Below are 16,432 nucleotides of genomic sequence, written 5' to 3'. Positions count from 1 at the left end.
GTTGGATGCGATCATACCAGCACTAAAGCACCGGATCCCATCAGAACTCCGAAGTTAAGCGTGCTTGGGCGAGAGTAGTACTAGGATGGGTGACCTCCTGGGAAATCCTCGTGTTGCATTCCCTTTTTTAATTATTTTTGTACGTACGTGAGGAACAGAACGCACGTGCGTGATATATATTAAGCCTGTCATCATATTTTTGACATTTGCGATATGTTTTAGCTCGAAGCTCATTAGTCACGCGTCTAGGGAGAGTTGGGGCGTGAAAAGCGCGTTCTGAAAGGGGTGTAAAATACGTGTTGCCGCGGTATAGAGGGAGGGGTGGAAATCGTGGTAAACTCGTCTTCGTAGTTGAGCGAGAGAGTAAGTAGTATAGGGCATTATCCATTAGTAGGCGACGGTTGTAATGGTAGTAAGAATGTACGGCCGTCTTTGTAGCGGACGTGGGAGTGGGAAGCATAAGGGATGAAGCCGAGGGTAACATGTCGGATGCGATCATACCAGCACTAAAGCACCGGATCCCATCAGAACTCGTCTTCGTAGTTGAGCGAGAGAGTAAGTAGTATAGGGCATTATCCATTAGTAGGCGACGGCTGTAATGGTAGTAAGAATGTACGGCCGTGTTTGTAGCGGACGTGGGAGTGGGAAGCATAAGGGATGAAGCCGGGGGTAACATGTCGGATGCGATCATACCAGCACTAAAGCACTGGATCCCATCAGAACTCCAAAGTTAAGCGTGCTTGGGCGAGATTAGTACTAGGAAGGGTGACCTCCTGGGAAGTCCTCGTGTTCCATTCCCTTTTTTAATTATTTTTGTACGTACGTGAGGAACAGAACGCATGTGCGTGATATATATTAAGCCTGTCATCATATTTTTGACATTTGCGATATGTTTTAGCTCGGAGCTCATTAGTCACGCGTCTAGGGAGAGTTGGGGTGCGAAAAGCGCGTTCTAAAAGGGGTGTAAAATACGTGTTGCTGCGGTATAGAGGGAGGGGTGGAAATCGTGGTAAACTCGTCTTCGTAGTTGAGCGAGAGAGTAAGTAGTATAGGGCATTATCCATTAGTAGGCGACGGTTGTAATGATAGTAAGAATGTACGGCCGTCTTTGTAGCGGACGTGGGAGTGGGAAGCATAAGGGATGAAGCCGGGGGTAACATGTCGGATGCGATCATACCAGCACTAAAGCACCGGATCCCATTAGAACTCCGAAGTTAAGCGTGCTTGGGCGATAGTAGTACTAGGATGGGTGACCTCCTGGGAAGTCCTCGTGTTGCATTCCCTTTTTTAATTATTTTTGTACGTACGTGAGGAACAGAACGCACGTGCGTGATATATATTAAGCATGTCATCATATTTTTGACATTTGCGATATGTTTTAGCTCAGAGCTCATTAGTCACGCATCTAGGGAGAGTTGGGGCGCGAAAAGCGCGTTCTGAAAGGGGTGTAAAATACGTGTTGCCGTGGTATAGAGGGAGGGGTGGAAATCGTGGTAAACTCGTCTTCGTAGTTGAGCGAGAGAGTAAGTAGTATAGGGCATTATCCATTAGTAGGCGACGGTTGTAATGGTAGTAAGAATGTACAGCCGTCATTGTAGCGGACGTGGGAGTGGGAAGCATAAGGGATGAAGCCGGGGGTAACATGTTGGATTTGATCATACCAGCACTAAAGCACCGGATCCCATCAGAACTCCGAAGTTAAGCGTGCTTGGGCGAGATTAGTACTAGGATGGGTGACCTCTTGGGAAGTCCTCGTGTTGCATTCCCTTTTTTAATTATTTTTGTACGTACGTGAGGAACAGAACGCACGTGCGTGATATATATTAAGCCTGTCATCATATTTTTGACATTTGCGATATGTTTTAGCTCGGAGCTCATTAGTCACGCGTCTAGGGAGAGTTGGGGCGCGAAAAGCGCGTTCTGAAAGGGGTGTAAAATACGTGTTGCCGCGGTATAGAGGGAGGGGTGGAAATCGTGGTAAACTCGTCTTCGTAGTTGAGCGAGAGAGTAAGTAGTATAGGGCATTATCCATTAGTAGGCGACGGTTGTAATTGTAGTAAGAATGTACGGCCGTCTTTGTAGCGGACGTGGGAGTGGGAAGCATAAGGGACGAAGCCGGGGGTAACATGTCGGATGTGATCATACTAGCACTAAAGCACCAGATCCCATCAGAACTCCGAAGTTAAGCGTGCTTGGGTGAGAGTAGTACTAGGATGGGTGACCTCCTGGGAAGTCCTCGTGTTGCATTCCCCTTTTTAATTATTTTTGTACGTACGAGAGGAACAGAACGCACGTGCGTGATATATATTAAGACTGTCATCATATTTTTGACATTTGCGATATGTTTTAGCTCGGAGCTCATTAGTCACGCGTCTAGGGAGAGTTGGGGTGCGAAAAGCGCGTTCTAAAAGGGGTGTAAAATATGTGTTGCTGCGGTATAGAGGGAGGGGTGGAAATCGTGGTAAACTCGTCTTCGTAGTTGAGCGAGAGAGTAAGTAGTATAGGGCATTATCCATTAGTAGGCGACGGTTGTAATGATAGTAAGAATGTACGGCCGTCTTTGTAGCGGGCGTGGGAGTGGGAAGCATAAGGGATGAAGCCGGGGGTAACATGTCGGATGCGATCATACCAGCACTAATGCACCGGATCCCATTAGAACTCCGAAGTTAAGCGTGCTTGGGCGAGATTAGTACTAGGATGGGTGACCTCCTGGGAAGTCCTCGTGTTGCATTCCCTTTTTTAATTATTTTTGTACGTACGTGAGGAACAGAACGCACGTGCGTGATATATATTAAGCCTGTCATCATATTTTTGACATTTGTGATATGTTTTAGCTCGGAGCTCATTAGTCACGCGTCTAGGGAGAGTTGGGGCGCGAAAAGCGCGTTCTGAAAGGGGTGTAAAATACGTGTTGCCGCGGTATAGAGGGAGGGGTGGAAATCGTGGTAAACTCGTCTTCGTAGTTGAGCGAGAGAGTAAGTAGTATAGGGCATTATCCATTAGTAGGCGACGGTTGTAATGGTAGTAAGAATGTACAGCCGTCATTGTAGCGGACGTGGGAGTGGGAAGCATTAGGGATGAAGCCGGGGGTAACATGTTGGATGCGATCATACCAGCACTAAAGCACCGGATCCCATCAGAACTCCGAAGTTAAGCGTGCTTGGGCGAGATTAGTACTAGGATGGGTGACCTCCTGGGAAGTCCTCGTGTTGCATTCCCTTTTTTAATTATTTTTGTACGTACGTGAGGAACAGAACGCACGTGCGTGATATATATTAAGCCTGTCATCATATTTTTGACATTTGCGATATGTTTTAGCTCGGAGCTCATTAGTCACGCGTCTAGGGAGAGTTGGGGCGCGAAAAGCGCGTTCTTAAAGGGGTGTAAAATACGTGTTGCCGCGGTATAGAGGGAGGGGTGGAAATCGTGGTAAACTCGTCTTCGTAGTTGAGCGAGAGAGTAAGTAGTATAGGGCATTATCCATTAGTAGGCGACGGTTGTAATGGTAGTAAGAATGTACGGCCGTCTTTGTAGCGGACGTGGGAGTGGGAAGCATAAGGGACGAATCCGGGGGTAACATGTTGGATGCGATCATAGCAGCACTAAAGCACCGGATCCCATCAGAACTCCGAAGTTAAGCGTGCTTGGGCGAGAGTAGTACTAGGATGGGTGACCTCCTGGGAAATCCTCGTGTTGCATTCCCTTTTTTAATTATTTTTGTACGTACGTGAGGAACAGAACGCACGTGCGTGATATATATTAAGCCTGTCATCATATTTTTGACATTTGCGATATGTTTTAGCTCGAAGCTCATTAGTCACGCGTCTAGGGAGAGTTGGGGCGTGAAAAGCGCGTTCTGAAAGGGGTGTAAAATACGTGTTGCCGCGGTATAGAGGGAGGGGTGGAAATCGTGGTAAACTCGTCTTCGTAGTTGAGCGAGAGAGTAAGTAGTATAGGGCATTATCCATTAGTAGGCGACGGTTGTAATGGTAGTAAGAATGTACGGCCGTCTTTGTAGCGGACGTGGGAGTGGGAAGCATAAGGGATGAAGCCGGGGGTAACATGTCGGATGCGATCATACCAGCACTAAAGCACCGGATCCCATCAGAACTCGTCTTCGTAGTTGAGCGAGAGAGTAAGTAGTATAGGGCATTATCCATTAGTAGGCGACGGCTGTAATGGTAGTAAGAATGTACGGCCGTCTTTGTAGCGGACGTGGGAGTGGGAAGCATAAGGGATGAAGCCGGGGGTAACATGTCGGATGCGATCATACCAGCACTAAAGCACTGGATCCCATCAGAACTCCAAAGTTAAGCGTGCTTGGGCGAGATTAGTACTAGGAAGGGTGACCTCCTGGGAAGTCCTCGTGTTGCATTCCCTTTTTTAATTATTTTTGTATGTACGTGAGGAATAGAACGCATGTGCGTGATATATATTAAGCCTGTCATCATATTTTTGACATTTGCGATATTTTTTAGCTCGGAGCTCATTAGTCACGCGTCTAGGGAGAGTTGGGGTGCGAAAAGCGCGTTCTGAAAGAGGTGTAAAATACGTGTTGCTGCGGTATAGAGGGAGGGGTGGAAATCGTGGTAAACTCGTCTTCGTAGTTGAGCGAGAGAGTAAGTAGTATAGGGCATTATCCATTAGTAGGCGACGGTTGTAATGATAGTAAGAATGTACGGCCGTCTTTGTAGCGGACGTGGGAGTGGGAAGCATAAGGGATGAAGCCGGGGGTAACATGTCGGATGCGATCATACCAGCACTAAAGCACCGGATCCCATCAGAACTCCGAAGTTAAGCGTGCTTGGGCGAGAGTAGTACTAGGATGGGTGACCTCCTGGGAAGTCCTCGTGTTGCATTCCCTTTTTTAATTATTTTTGTACGTACGTGAGGAACAGAACGCACGTGCGTGATATATATTAAGCATGTCATCATATTTTTGACATTTGCGATATTTTTAGCTTAGAGCTCATTAGTCACGCATCTAGGGAGAGTTGGGGCGCGAAAAGCGCGTTCTGAAAGGGGTGTAAAATACGTGTTGCCGTGGTATAGAGGGAGGGGTGGAAATCGTGGTAAACTCGTCTTCGTAGTTGAGCGAGAGAGTAAGTAGTATAGGGCATTATCCATTAGTAGGCGACGGTTGTAATGGTAGTAAGAATGTACAGCCGTCATTGTAGCGGACGTGGGAGTGGGAAGCATAAGGGATGAAGCCGGGGGTAACATGTTGGATTTGATCATACCAGCACTAAAGCACCGGATCCCATCAGAACTCCGAAGTTAAGCGTGCTTGGGCGTGATTAGTACTAGGATGGGTGACCTCTTGGGAAGTCCTCGTGTTGCATTCCCTTTTTTAATTATTTTTGTACGTACGTGAGGAACAGAACGCACGTGCGTGATATATATTAAGCCTGTCATCATATTTTTGACATTTGCGATATGTTTTAGCTCGGAGCTCATTAGTCACGCGTCTAGGGAGAGTTGGGGCGCGAAAAGCGCGTTCTGAAAGGGGTGTAAAATACGTGTTGCCGCGGTATAGAGGGAGGGGTGGAAATCGTGGTAAACTCGTCTTCGTAGTTGAGCGAGAGAGTAAGTAGTATAGGGCATTATCCATTAGTAGGCGACGGTTGTAATGGTAGTAAGAATGTACGGCCGTCTTTGTAGCGGACGTGGGAGTGGGAAGCATAAGGGATGAAGCCGGGGGTAACATGTCGGATGCGATCGTACTAGCACTAAAGCACCGGATCCCATCAGAACTCCGAAGTTAAGCGTGCTTGGGTGAGAGTAGTACTAGGATGCGTGACCTCCTGGGAAGTCCTGGTGTTGCATTCCCCTTTTTAATTATTTTTGTACGTACGAGAGGAACAGAACGCACGTGCGTGATATATATTAAGACTGTCATCATATTTTTGACATTTGCGATATGTTTTAGCTCGGAGCTCATTAGTCACGCATCTAGGGAGAGTTGGGGCGCGAAAAGTGCGTTCTGAAAGGGGTGTAAAATACGTGTTGCCGTGGTATAGAGGGAGGGGTGGAAATCGTGGTAAACTCGTCTTCGTAGTTGAGCGAGAGAGTAAGTAGTATAGGGCATTATCCATTAGTAGGCGACGGTTGTAATGGTAGTAAGAATGTACAGCCGTCATTGTAGCGGACGTGGGAGTGGGAAGCATAAGGGATGAAGCCGGGGGTAACATGTCGGATGCGATCATACCAGCACTAAAGCACCGGATCCCATCAGAACTCCGAAGTTAAGCGTGCTTGGGCGAGATTAGTACTAGGATGGGTGACCTCTTGGGAAGTCCTCGTGTTGCATTCCCTTTTTTAATTATTTTTGTACGTACGTGAGGAACAGAACGCACGTGCGTGATATATATTAAGCCTGTCATCATATTTTTGACATTTGCGATATGTTTTAGCTCGGAGCTCATTAGTCACGCGTCTAGGGAGAGTTGGGGCGCGAAAAGCGCGTTCTGAAAGGGGTGTAAAATACGTGTTGCCGCGGTATAGAGGGAGGGGTGGAAATCGTGGTAAACTCGTCTTCGTAGTTGAGCGAGAGAGTAAGTAGTATAGGGCATTATCCATTAGTAGGCGACGGTTGTAATGGTAGTAAGAATGTACGGCCGTCTTTGTAGCGGACGTGGGAGTGGGAAGCATAAGGGATGAAGCCGGGGGTAACATGTCGGATGCGATCATACCAGCACTAAAGCACCGGATCCCATCAGAACTCCGAAGTTAAGCGTGCTTGGGTGAGAGTAGTACTAGGATGGGTGACGTCCTGGGAAGTCCTCGTGTTGCATTCCCTTTTTTAATTATTTTTGTACGTACGTGAGGAACAGAACGCACGTGCGTGATATATATTAAGCATGTCATCATATTTTTGACATTTGCGATATGTTTTAGCTCGGAGCTCATTAGTCACGCGTCTAGGGAGAGTTGGGGCGCAAAAAGCGCGTTCTGAAAGTGGTGTAAAATACGTGTTGCCGCGGTATAGAGGGAGGGGTGGAAATCGTGGTAAACTCGTCTTCGTAGTTGAGCGAGAGAGTAAGTAGTATAGGGCATTATCCATTAGTAGGCGACGGTTGTAATGGTAGTAAGAATGTACGGCCGTCTTTGTAGCGGACGTGGGAGTGGGAAGCATAAGGGATGAAGCCGGGGGTAACATGTCGGATGCGATCATACCAGCACTAAAGCACTGGATCCCATCAGAACTCCGAAGTTAAGCGTGCTTGGGCGAGAGTAGTACTAGGATGGGTGACCTCCTGGGAAGTCCTCGTGTTGCATTCCCTTTTTTAATTATTTTTGTACGTACGTGAGGAACAGAACGCACGTGCGTGATATATATTAAGCCTGTCATCATATTTTTGACATTTGCGATATGTTTTAGCTCGGAGATCATTAGTCACGCGTCTAGGGAGAGTTGGGGCGCGAAAAGCGCGTTCTGAAAGGGGTGTAAAATACGTGTTGCTGCGGTATAGAGGGAGGGGTGGAAATCGTGGTAAACTCGTCTTCGTAGTTGAGCGAGAGAGTAAGTAGTATAGGGCATTATCCATTAGTAGGCGACGGTTGTAATGGTAGTAAGAATGTACGGCCGTCATTGTAGCGGACGTGGGAGTGGGAAGCATTAGGGATGAAGCCGGGGGTAACATGTTGGATGCGATCATACCAGCACTAAAGCACCGGATCCCATCAGAACTCCGAAGTTAAGCGTGCTTGGGCGAGATTAGTACTAGGATGGGTGACCTCCTGGGAAGTCCTCGTGTTGCATTCCCTTTTTTAATTATTTTTGTACGTACGTGAGGAACAGAACGCACGTGCGTGATATATATTAAGCCTGTCATCATATTTTTGACATTTGCGATATGTTTTAGCTCGGAGCTCATTAGTCACGCGTCTAGGGAGAGTTGGGGCGCAAAAAGCGCGTTCTGAAAGTGGTGTAAAATACGTGTTGCCGCGGTATAGAGGGAGGGGTGGAAATCGTGGTAAACTCGTCTTCGTAGTTGAGCGAGAGAGTAAGTAGTATAGGGCATTATCCATTAGTAGGCGACGGTTGTAATGGTAGTAAGAATGTACGGCCGTCTTTGTAGCGGACGTGGGAGTGGGAAGCATAAGGGATGAAGCCGGGGGTAACATGTCGGATGCGATCATACTAGCACTAAAGCACCGGATCCCATCAGAACTCTGAAGTTAAGCGTGCTTGGGCGAGAGTAGTACTAGGATGGGTGACCTCTTGGGAAGTCCTCGTGTTGCATTCCCTTTTTTAATTATTTTTGTACGTACGTGAGGAACAGAACGCACGTGCGTGATATATATTAAGCCTGTCATCATATTTTTGACATTTGCGATATGTTTTAGCTCGGAGATCATTAGTCACGCGTCTAGGGAGAGTTGGGGCGCGAAAAGCGCGTTCTGAAAGGGGTGTAAAATACGTGTTGCTGCGGTATAGAGGGAGGGGTGGAAATCGTGGTAAACTCGTCTTCGTAGTTGAGCGAGAGAGTAAGTAGTATAGGGCATTATCCATTAGTAGGCGATGGTTGTAATGATAGTAAGAATGTACGGCCGTCTTTGTAGCGGACGTGGGAGTGGGAAGCATAAGGGATGAAGCCGGGGGTAACATGTTGTATGCGATCATACTAGCACTAAAGCACCGGATGCCATCAGAACTCCGAAGTTAAGCATGCTTGGGCGAGAGTAGTACTAGGATGGGTGACCTCCTGGGAAGTCCTCGTGTTGCATTCCCTTTTTTAATTATTTTTGTACGTACGTGAGGAACAGAACGCATGTGCGTGATATATATTAAGCCTGTCATCATATTTTTGACATTTGCGATATGTTTTAGCTCGGAGCTCATTAGTCACACGTCTAGGGAGAGTTGGGGTGCGAAAAGCGCGTTCTGAAAGGGGTGTAAAATACGTGTTGCTGCGGTATAGAGGGAGGGGTGGAAATCATGGTAAACTCGTCTTCGTAGTTGAGCGAGAGAGTAAGTAGTATAGGGCATTATCCATTAGTAGGCGACGGTTGTAATGATAGTAAGAATGTACGGCCGTCTTTGTAGCGGACGTGGGAGTGGGAAGCATAAGGGATGAAGCCGGGGGTAACATGTCGGATGCGATCATACCAGCACTAAAGCACCGGATCCCATCAGAACTCCGAAGTTAAGCGTGCTTGGGCGAGAGTAGTACTAGGATGGGTAACCTCCTGGGAAGTCCTCGTGTTCCATTCCCTTTTTTAATTATTTTTATACGTACGTGAGGAACAGAACGCACGTGCGTGATATATATTAAGCCTGTCATCATATTTTTGACATTTGAGATATGTTTTAGCTCGGAGCTCATTAGTCACGCGTCTAGGGAGAGTTGGGGCGCGAAAAGCGCGTTCTGAAAGGGGTGTAAAATACGTGTTGCTGCGGTATAGAGGGAGGGGTGGAAATCGTGGTAAACTCGTCTTCGTAGTTGAGCGAGAGAGTAAGTAGTATAGGGCATTATCCATTAGTAGGCGACGGTTGTAATGATAGTAAGAATGTACGGCCGTCTTTGTAGCGGACGTGGGAGTGGGAAGCATAAGGGATGAAGCCGGGGGTAACATGTCGGATGCGATCATACCAGCACTAAAGCACCGGATCCCATCAGAACTCCGAAGTTAAGCGTGCTTGGGCAAGAGTAGTACTAGGATGGGTGACCTCCTGGGAAGTCCTCGTGTTGCATTCCCTTTTTTAATTATTTTTGTACGTACGTGAGGAACAGAACGCACGTGCGTGATATATATTAAGCCTGTCATCATATTTTTGACATTTGCGATATGTTTTAGCTCGGAGCTCATTAGTCACGCGTCTCGGGAGAGTTGGGGCGCGAAAAGCGCGTTCTGAAAGGGGTGTAAAATACGTGTTGCCGCGGTATAGAGGGAGGGGTGGAAATCGTGCTAAACTCGTCTTCGTAGTTGAGCGAGAGAGTAAGTAGTATAGGGCATTATCCATTAGTAGGCGACGGTTGTAATGGTAGTAAGAATGTACGGCCGTCTTTGTAGCGGACGTGGGAGTGGGAAGCATAAGGGATGAAGCCGGGGGTAATATGTCGGATGCGATCATACCAGCACTAAAGCATTGGATCCCATCAGAACTCCAAAGTTAAGCGTGCTTGGGCGAGAGTAGTACTAGGATGGGTGACCTCCTGGGAAGTCCTCGTTTTGCATTCCCTTTTTTAACTATTTTTATATGTACGTGAGGAACAGAACGCACGTGCGTGATATATATTAAGCCTGTCATCATATTTTTGACATTTGCGATATGTTTTAGCTCGGAGCTCATTAGTCACGCGTCTAGGGAGAGTTGGGGCGCGAAAAGCGCGTTCTAAAAGGGGTGTAAAATACGTGTTGCCGCGGTATAGAGGGAGGGGTGGAAATCGTGGTAAACACGTCTTCGTAGTTGAGCGAGAGAGTAAGTAGTATAGGGCATTATCCATTAGTAGGCGATGGTTGTAATGATAGTAAGAATGTACGGCCGTCTTTGTAGCGGACGTGGGAGTGGGAAGCATAAGCGATGAAGCCGGGGGTAACATGTCGGATGCGATCATACTAGCACTAAAGCACCGGATCCCATCAGAACTCCGAAGTTAAGCGTGCTTGGGCGAGAGTAGTACTAGGATGGGTGACCTCCTGGGAAGTCCTTGTGTTGCATTCCCTTTTTTAATTATTTTTGTACGTACGTGAGGAACAAAACGCACGTGCGTGATATATATTAATCCTGTCATCATATTTTTGACATTTGCGATATGTTTTAGCTCGGAGCTCATTAGTCACGCGTCTAGGTAGAGTTGGGGTGCGAAAAGCGCGTTCTAAAAGGGGTGTAAAATACGTGTTGCTGCGGTATAGAGGGAGGGGTGGAAATCGTGGTAAACTCGTCTTCGTAGTTGAGCGAGAGAGTAAGTAGTATAGGGCATTATCCATTAGTAGGCGACGGTTGTAATGATAGTAAGAATGTACGGCCGTCTTTGTAGCGGACGTGGGAGTGGGAAGCATAAGGGATGAAGCCGGGGGTAACATGTCGGATGCGATCATACCAGCACTAAAGCACCGGATCCCATCAGAACTCCGAAGTTAAGCATGCTTGGGCGAGAGTAGTACTAGGATGGGTGACCTCCTGGGAAGTCCTCGTGTTGCATTCCCTTTTTAATTATTTTTGTACGTACGTGAGGAACAGAACGCACGTGCGTGATATATATTAAGCCTGTCATCATATTTTTGACATTCGAGATATGTTTTAGCTCGGAGCTCATTAGTCACGCGTCTAGGGAGAGTTGGGGCGCGAAAAGCGCGTTCTGAAAGGGGTGTAAAATACGTGTTGCCGCGGTATAGAGGGAGGGGTGGAAATCGTGGTAAACTCGTCTTCGTAGTTGAGCGAGAGAGTAAGTAGTATAGGGCATTATCCATTAGTAGGCGACGGTTGTAATGGTTGTAAGAATGTACGGCCGTCTTTGTAGCGGACGTGGGAGTGGGAAGCATAAGGGATGAAGCCGGGGGTAACATGTTGGATGCGATCATACCAGCACTAAAGCACCGGATCCCATCAGAACTCCGAAGTTAAGCGTGCTTGGGCGAGAGTAGTACTTGGATGGGTGACCTCCTGGGAAGTCCTCGTGTTGCATTCCCTTTTTTAATTATTTTTGTACGTACGTGAGGAACAGAACGCATGTGCGTGATATATATTAAGCCTGTCATCATATCTTTGACATTTGCGATATGTTTTAGCTCGGAGCTCATTAGTCACCGTCTAGGGAGAGTTGGGGCGCGAAAAGCGCGTTCTAAAAGGGGTGTAAAATACGTGTTGCCGCGGTATAGAGGGAGGGGTGCAAATCGTGGTAAACTCGTCTTTGTAGTTGAGCGAGAGAGTAAGTAGTATAGGGCATTATCCATTAGTAGGCGACGGTTGTAATGGTAGTAAGAATGTACGGCCGTCTTTGTAGCGGACGTGGGAGTGGGAAGCATAAGGGATGAAGCCGGGGGTAACATGTCGGATGCGATCATACCAGCACTAAAGCACCGGATCCCATCAGAACTCCGAAGTTAAGCATGCTTGGGCAAGAGTAGTACTAGGATGGGTGACCTCCTGGGAAGTCCTCGTGTTGCATTCTCTTTTTTAATTATTTTTATACGTACGTGAGGAACAGAACGCACGTGTGTGATATATATTAAGCCTGTCATCATATTTTTGACATTTGCGATATGTTTTAGCTCGGAGCTCATTAGTCACGCGTCTAGGGAGAGTTGGGGCGCGAAAAGCGCGTTCTGAAAGGGGTGTAAAATACGTGTTGCCGCGGTATAGAGGAAGGGGTGGAAATCATGGTAAACTCGTCTTCGTAGTTGAGCGAGGGAGTAAGTAGTATAGGGCATTATCCATTAGTAGGCGACGGTTGAAATGATAGTAACAATGTACGGCCGTCTTTGTAGCGGACGTGGGAGTGGGAAGCATAAGGGATGAAGCCGGGGGTAACATGTCTGATGCGATCATACCAGCACTAAAGCACCGGATCCCATCAGAACTCCGAAGTTAAGCGTGCTTGGGCGAGAGTACTACTAGGATGGGTGACCTCCTGGGAAGTCCTCGTGTTGCATTCCCTTTTTTAATTATTTTTGTACGTACGTGAGTAACAGAACGCACGTGCGTGATATATATTAAGCCTGTCATCATATTTTTGACATTTGCGATATGTTTTAGCTCTGAGCTCATTAGTCACGCGTCTAGGGAGAGTTGGGGCGCGAAAAGCGCGTTCTGAAAGGGGTGTAAAATACGTGTTGCCGCGGTATAGAGGGAGGGGTGGAAATCGTGGTAAACTCGTCTTCGTAGTTGAGCGAGAGAGTAAGTAGTATAGGGCATTATCCATTAGTAGGCGACAGTTGTAATGATAGTAACAATGTACGGCCGTCTTTGTAGCGGACATGGGAGTGGGAAGCATAAGGGATGAAGCCGGGGGTAACATGTCGGATGCGATCATACCAGCACTAAAGCACTGGATCCCATCAGAACTCCGAAAAAGTTAAGCGTGCTTGGGCGAGAGTAGTACTAGGATGGGTGACCTCCTGGGAAGTCCTCGTGTTGCATTCCCTTTTTTAATTATTTTTGTACGTACGTGAGGAACAGAACGCACGTGCGTGATATATATTAAGCCTGTCATCATATTTTTGACATTTGAGATATGTTTTAGCTTGGAGCTCATTAGTCACGCGTCTAGGGAGAGTTGGGGCGCGAAAAGCGCGTTCTGAAAGGGGTGTAAAATACGTGTTGCTGCGGTATAGAGGGAGGGGTGGAAATCGTGGTAAACTCGTCTTCGTAGTTGAGTGAGAGAGTAAGTAGTATAGGGCATTATCCATTAGTAGGCGACAGTTGTAATGGTAGTAAGAATGTACGGCCGTCTTTGTAGCGGACGTGGGAGTGGGAAGCATAAGGGATGAAGCCGGGGGTAACATGTCGGATGCGATCATACCAGCACTAAAGCACCGGATCCCATCAGAACTCCGAAGTTAAGCGTGCTTGGGCGAGAGTAGTACTAGGATGGGTGACCTCCTGGGAAGTCTTCGTGTTGCATTTCCTTTTTTAATTATTTTTGTACGTACGTGAGGAACAGAACGCACGTGTGTGATATATATTAAGCCTGTCATCATATTTTTGACATTTGCGATATGTTTTAGCTCGGAGCTCATTAGGCACGCGTCTAGGGAGAGTTGGGGCGCGAAAAGCGCGTTCTGAAAGGGGTGTAAAATACGTGTTGCTGCGGTATAGAGGGAGGGGTGGAAATCGTGGTAAACTCGTCTTCGTAGTTGAGCGAGAGAGTAAGTAGTATAGGGCATTATCCATTAGTAGGCGACGGTTGTAATGATAGTAAGAATGTACGGCCGTCTTTGTAGCGGACGTGGGAGTGGGAAGCATAAGGGATGAAGCCGGCGGTAACATGTCGGATGCGATCATACCAGCACTAAAGCACCGGATCCCATCAGAACTCCGAAGTTAAGCGTGCTTGGGCGAGAGTAGTACTAGGATGGGTGACCTCCTGGGAAGTCCTCGTGTTGCATTCCCTTCTTTAATTATTTTTGTACGTACGTGAGGAACAGAACGCACGTGCGTGATATATATTAAGCCTGTCATCATATTTTTGACATTTGCGATATGTTTTAGCTCGGAGCTCATTAGTCACGCGTCTAGGGAGAGTTGGGGTGCGAAAAGCGCGTTCTGAAAGGGGTGTAAAATACGTGTTGCTGCGGTATAGTGGGAGGGGTGGAAATCGTGGTAAACTCGTCTTCGTAGTTGAGCGAGAGAGTAAGTAGTATAGGGCATTATCCATTAGTAGGCGACGGTTGTAATGATAGTAAGAATGTACGGCCGTCTTTGTAGCGGACGTGGGAGTGGGAAGCATAAGGGATGAAGCCGGGGGTAACATGTTGGATGCGATCATACCAGCACTAAAGCACCGGATCCCATCAGAATGTCAGGACCCCGACTCAATGCCACACCGATCTAGCATGTAACACATCATATCACTTTGCGGCCTCACGCACGGTATTCCCACGGGTGCCACCTTACCTGGCCCGGGACCGTTTGCGCCTTTTGGCTCACGTATATGATAGTGTCGCTAGCATCCATATGACAAAGAACCCGGGCTAACATGGCTAGTCGTGAACCCAAAGTGGCACTAACTTACAGGGACAGGCATCCATGACCCAGCATCGAACGTGTCGGTCATCAGCGAGTGAATCCAGGCTGTAGCACTGGGCTAGCAGGACTCCGGTGAACCGGGCTGTAGCGGGATAACAGGACTCCGGTATTCATCGCGTGACATTTCCCCGAAGGGACAGACACAGGAACGAAGAAGGACACATGCCGGCCAGCCTAAGTGTTCCGGAGCAGTAGCAAGCTACCATGGCTCGGTGGAAACACTAGGAGACATTTCCCGGTAAGAGAGGCTACTAAAGATAAACAACTAGATAGTCAGATCCCACACATACCAAGCATTTCAATAACATACACACAATATGCTCGATATGTGCAATACAACATGGCATCACAAAATGACTCTACGACTCAGTAGTTGATTAGGCTCCGAGGAGCGAGATATTACAAACATGGGTCTCATGACCCAACAATCAGAGCATACAAGTCAAAGCACATGTGGAAGCTTAACATGTCTGAGTACAGACAACTAGAAAAGAAAAAGGCTCAGAAGCCTGACTATCTACCAGATCCCGCCGAGGGCTCAACATCGTAGCTGAGGTAACAAGCTAAACGTCGAAGTCCACGTGGAACTACTAGTGAGACTGAAGTCTCTCTGCAAAAACATAAAATAGGCAAACGTGAGTACAAATGTACCCAGCAAGACTTACATCAGATCTATCTACATATGCATCATTATCAACAAAAGGGATGGTGGAGTTTGACTGCAGCAAGCCAGCTTTGACTCGGTGGCTATCCTGAACTACGACTGCAAGTAACTCTTTTGAGGTGGCGCACACGAGTCCACATATTCACCATATCAATACACCACTATGGATCCGCTCCCGTCTCCCTACGAGAACGCCATCCATAGCACTCATGCTTATCTTGCGTATTTTAGAGTATCCACTTTCACTTGTCTATGAACTGTACAAGGGGTCCACGTTTCCATATCCGAGGAATCCGGCTATTCGAATAGATGATGTTAACCCTGCAGGGGTGTACTTCTTCACACACGCTTTCGCCACTTATCGCCCTGTACACGTCATGTACCTCGGCAACCTTCAAGCGGAAGCCGGGCGAGGGAGTCGGCCACGACCTGACTAACCGAACAAGTCTCTAGTCCAGGTTTATCGCCTATTCAGGTTCCATCCGCAAGGAGATCCGGCCGGGGTGTCGCTTACGGCCCCAAATGATGTGTGCAGGGTTCCCAAGCCCACCAACCGGGTGCCACTTGGTACACCGTGCCACTGTGCCTAGTCTGTCCCAAGCCCACCTGTACCGGGTGCCACTTGGTAGACTACTAACACTACCTACAAACACCAGAAACTAGTTGCAACTCCTGGACAGAGATCAAGTTGATTAATAAGTCGAGAGAGCTTGGAGCGCCCGGAGCCCAATGTGTGGTAGTAACTGATCATGGATCACAAACACAGAACTCAGTTCCTGAGGACGGCTGCAATGAGACAACCCACCATGTACTCCTACATGGCCTCTCACCGCTACCTTTACCAAATCGTGTTCACACACTTAGCTCACACACAGTAGGACATGTTCACACGCCTCTGATTCATCCCTGATGAAACAAACCTGACTCAACTCTAAGCAGTAGCAGGCATGACAACAAACATGAATGAGTAGGCACAACAGGGCTCAAACAACTCCTACTCATGCTAGTGGGTTTCATCTATTTACTGTGGCAATGACAGGTCATGCAAAGGATAAAGGGGTTCAGCTACCGCA

At 47.6% G+C, this 16,432-nt stretch overlaps 29 non-coding genes across 29 annotated transcripts; all 29 read left to right on the top strand.

The window, feature by feature from the left end:
* Positions 1-3: 3 nt before the first annotated feature.
* On the top strand, positions 4-122 carry LOC123109155 (5S ribosomal RNA). Its single transcript, XR_006452447.1, has one exon. It is a non-coding gene; the product is annotated as a 5S ribosomal RNA (ribosomal RNA).
* Positions 123-679: 557 nt separating this feature from the next.
* Positions 680-798, top strand: LOC123108732 (5S ribosomal RNA). The gene has a single exon (XR_006452059.1). It is a non-coding gene; the product is annotated as a 5S ribosomal RNA (ribosomal RNA).
* Positions 799-1,163: 365 nt separating this feature from the next.
* On the top strand, positions 1,164-1,282 carry LOC123109762 (5S ribosomal RNA). The gene has a single exon (XR_006453004.1). It is a non-coding gene; the product is annotated as a 5S ribosomal RNA (ribosomal RNA).
* A 365-nt stretch (positions 1,283-1,647) lies between these two features.
* Positions 1,648-1,766, top strand: LOC123108674 (5S ribosomal RNA). The gene has a single exon (XR_006451998.1). It is a non-coding gene; the product is annotated as a 5S ribosomal RNA (ribosomal RNA).
* A 365-nt stretch (positions 1,767-2,131) lies between these two features.
* LOC123108707 (5S ribosomal RNA) lies at positions 2,132-2,250 on the top strand. Its single transcript, XR_006452033.1, has one exon. It is a non-coding gene; the product is annotated as a 5S ribosomal RNA (ribosomal RNA).
* A 365-nt stretch (positions 2,251-2,615) lies between these two features.
* On the top strand, positions 2,616-2,734 carry LOC123109488 (5S ribosomal RNA). Its single transcript, XR_006452715.1, has one exon. It is a non-coding gene; the product is annotated as a 5S ribosomal RNA (ribosomal RNA).
* Positions 2,735-3,099: 365 nt separating this feature from the next.
* On the top strand, positions 3,100-3,218 carry LOC123109317 (5S ribosomal RNA). The gene has a single exon (XR_006452558.1). It is a non-coding gene; the product is annotated as a 5S ribosomal RNA (ribosomal RNA).
* A 365-nt stretch (positions 3,219-3,583) lies between these two features.
* On the top strand, positions 3,584-3,702 carry LOC123109721 (5S ribosomal RNA). Its single transcript, XR_006452962.1, has one exon. It is a non-coding gene; the product is annotated as a 5S ribosomal RNA (ribosomal RNA).
* Positions 3,703-4,259: 557 nt separating this feature from the next.
* On the top strand, positions 4,260-4,378 carry LOC123109678 (5S ribosomal RNA). The gene has a single exon (XR_006452921.1). It is a non-coding gene; the product is annotated as a 5S ribosomal RNA (ribosomal RNA).
* Positions 4,379-4,743: 365 nt separating this feature from the next.
* Positions 4,744-4,862, top strand: LOC123108891 (5S ribosomal RNA). Its single transcript, XR_006452234.1, has one exon. It is a non-coding gene; the product is annotated as a 5S ribosomal RNA (ribosomal RNA).
* Positions 4,863-5,226: 364 nt separating this feature from the next.
* LOC123108693 (5S ribosomal RNA) lies at positions 5,227-5,345 on the top strand. Its single transcript, XR_006452019.1, has one exon. It is a non-coding gene; the product is annotated as a 5S ribosomal RNA (ribosomal RNA).
* Positions 5,346-5,710: 365 nt separating this feature from the next.
* On the top strand, positions 5,711-5,829 carry LOC123108932 (5S ribosomal RNA). Its single transcript, XR_006452276.1, has one exon. It is a non-coding gene; the product is annotated as a 5S ribosomal RNA (ribosomal RNA).
* A 365-nt stretch (positions 5,830-6,194) lies between these two features.
* LOC123109439 (5S ribosomal RNA) lies at positions 6,195-6,313 on the top strand. Its single transcript, XR_006452667.1, has one exon. It is a non-coding gene; the product is annotated as a 5S ribosomal RNA (ribosomal RNA).
* A 365-nt stretch (positions 6,314-6,678) lies between these two features.
* On the top strand, positions 6,679-6,797 carry LOC123108665 (5S ribosomal RNA). The gene has a single exon (XR_006451991.1). It is a non-coding gene; the product is annotated as a 5S ribosomal RNA (ribosomal RNA).
* A 365-nt stretch (positions 6,798-7,162) lies between these two features.
* LOC123109457 (5S ribosomal RNA) lies at positions 7,163-7,281 on the top strand. The gene has a single exon (XR_006452684.1). It is a non-coding gene; the product is annotated as a 5S ribosomal RNA (ribosomal RNA).
* A 365-nt stretch (positions 7,282-7,646) lies between these two features.
* On the top strand, positions 7,647-7,765 carry LOC123109304 (5S ribosomal RNA). The gene has a single exon (XR_006452549.1). It is a non-coding gene; the product is annotated as a 5S ribosomal RNA (ribosomal RNA).
* A 365-nt stretch (positions 7,766-8,130) lies between these two features.
* Positions 8,131-8,249, top strand: LOC123109739 (5S ribosomal RNA). The gene has a single exon (XR_006452979.1). It is a non-coding gene; the product is annotated as a 5S ribosomal RNA (ribosomal RNA).
* Positions 8,250-8,614: 365 nt separating this feature from the next.
* Positions 8,615-8,733, top strand: LOC123108819 (5S ribosomal RNA). The gene has a single exon (XR_006452151.1). It is a non-coding gene; the product is annotated as a 5S ribosomal RNA (ribosomal RNA).
* Positions 8,734-9,098: 365 nt separating this feature from the next.
* LOC123109840 (5S ribosomal RNA) lies at positions 9,099-9,217 on the top strand. The gene has a single exon (XR_006453084.1). It is a non-coding gene; the product is annotated as a 5S ribosomal RNA (ribosomal RNA).
* A 365-nt stretch (positions 9,218-9,582) lies between these two features.
* Positions 9,583-9,701, top strand: LOC123109563 (5S ribosomal RNA). Its single transcript, XR_006452793.1, has one exon. It is a non-coding gene; the product is annotated as a 5S ribosomal RNA (ribosomal RNA).
* A 365-nt stretch (positions 9,702-10,066) lies between these two features.
* On the top strand, positions 10,067-10,185 carry LOC123109799 (5S ribosomal RNA). Its single transcript, XR_006453044.1, has one exon. It is a non-coding gene; the product is annotated as a 5S ribosomal RNA (ribosomal RNA).
* Positions 10,186-10,550: 365 nt separating this feature from the next.
* On the top strand, positions 10,551-10,669 carry LOC123109608 (5S ribosomal RNA). Its single transcript, XR_006452839.1, has one exon. It is a non-coding gene; the product is annotated as a 5S ribosomal RNA (ribosomal RNA).
* Positions 10,670-11,034: 365 nt separating this feature from the next.
* Positions 11,035-11,153, top strand: LOC123109590 (5S ribosomal RNA). The gene has a single exon (XR_006452822.1). It is a non-coding gene; the product is annotated as a 5S ribosomal RNA (ribosomal RNA).
* Positions 11,154-11,517: 364 nt separating this feature from the next.
* On the top strand, positions 11,518-11,636 carry LOC123109166 (5S ribosomal RNA). Its single transcript, XR_006452461.1, has one exon. It is a non-coding gene; the product is annotated as a 5S ribosomal RNA (ribosomal RNA).
* A 364-nt stretch (positions 11,637-12,000) lies between these two features.
* On the top strand, positions 12,001-12,119 carry LOC123109826 (5S ribosomal RNA). Its single transcript, XR_006453071.1, has one exon. It is a non-coding gene; the product is annotated as a 5S ribosomal RNA (ribosomal RNA).
* A 365-nt stretch (positions 12,120-12,484) lies between these two features.
* LOC123109770 (5S ribosomal RNA) lies at positions 12,485-12,603 on the top strand. Its single transcript, XR_006453013.1, has one exon. It is a non-coding gene; the product is annotated as a 5S ribosomal RNA (ribosomal RNA).
* Positions 12,604-12,968: 365 nt separating this feature from the next.
* Positions 12,969-13,090, top strand: LOC123108709 (5S ribosomal RNA). Its single transcript, XR_006452036.1, has one exon. It is a non-coding gene; the product is annotated as a 5S ribosomal RNA (ribosomal RNA).
* A 365-nt stretch (positions 13,091-13,455) lies between these two features.
* On the top strand, positions 13,456-13,574 carry LOC123109648 (5S ribosomal RNA). The gene has a single exon (XR_006452885.1). It is a non-coding gene; the product is annotated as a 5S ribosomal RNA (ribosomal RNA).
* A 365-nt stretch (positions 13,575-13,939) lies between these two features.
* LOC123108880 (5S ribosomal RNA) lies at positions 13,940-14,058 on the top strand. The gene has a single exon (XR_006452221.1). It is a non-coding gene; the product is annotated as a 5S ribosomal RNA (ribosomal RNA).
* Positions 14,059-16,432: the final 2,374 nt, after the last annotated feature.

The sequence above is a fragment of the Triticum aestivum genome, chromosome 5A (assembly GCF_018294505.1).
Source record: "Triticum aestivum cultivar Chinese Spring chromosome 5A, IWGSC CS RefSeq v2.1, whole genome shotgun sequence".
Taxonomy (NCBI): domain Eukaryota; kingdom Viridiplantae; phylum Streptophyta; class Magnoliopsida; order Poales; family Poaceae; genus Triticum; species Triticum aestivum.
This window is presented reverse-complemented; position numbering and strand designations above follow the sequence as displayed.